This window comes from Scylla paramamosain, chromosome 45 (assembly GCF_035594125.1).
Source record: "Scylla paramamosain isolate STU-SP2022 chromosome 45, ASM3559412v1, whole genome shotgun sequence".
In the NCBI taxonomy this organism is placed as follows: Eukaryota; Metazoa; Arthropoda; class Malacostraca; order Decapoda; family Portunidae; genus Scylla; species Scylla paramamosain.
Genome location: NC_087195.1, coordinates 2,146,995 through 2,147,500, shown reverse-complemented (window position 1 = coordinate 2,147,500; position 506 = coordinate 2,146,995). Strand labels below are relative to the sequence as shown.

The window sequence follows — 506 nt, the reverse complement described above, 5'->3', positions numbered from 1 at the left end:
TCCTCCTCTTCCTCCTCCTAGTCTTCTTCTTCCTCTTCCTCCTCCTCCTCCAGTATGCTCAGGTCACGCGCTCTTATTATGAATACTGTCCTAGGTCGTCTCATTACGGCCTGCTATGCTAACTCGGCCCACACACTCGGCCCACATACTCGGCCCACACATACTCGGCCCATGTTCTCGTTTCTTGCTCGTCTGAGGAGATAAAAAATAAAATACACGTGAATGGGATGAAAGAAAATTATATGCAAAAATGAATGTAGAAATGAATTGGCGGTGGAGGTGGTAGTGGTGGTAGTGGTGGTGGTAGTATTAGTAGTAGATGTCTTGTAAAAGTGAGAGAGAGAGAGAGAGAGAGAGAGAGAGAGAGAGAGAGAGAGAGAGAGAGAGAGAGAGAGAGAGAGAGAGAGAGAGAGAGAGAGAGAACCACACACTCTTCTTCATTGGTTCCACGTGTCTCTCAAATCTTCATAAGCGTCAAATAATGGAAACTTTTGCACACCCTGTAA

The 506-nt window shown here is 45.8% G+C and overlaps 1 protein-coding gene across 1 annotated transcript in view; it reads right to left on the bottom strand.

The window, feature by feature from the left end:
- Positions 1 to 149, bottom strand: part of LOC135094285 (sterile alpha motif domain-containing protein 1-like) — a 69,755-nt gene extending 69,606 nt beyond the window's left edge. The window contains exon 1 of the mRNA XM_063994275.1: positions 1 to 149. This exon is cut by the window's left edge and continues 11 nt beyond it. The gene's annotated coding sequence lies outside the window, so the exon portion shown is untranslated.
- Positions 150 to 506: the final 357 nt, after the last annotated feature.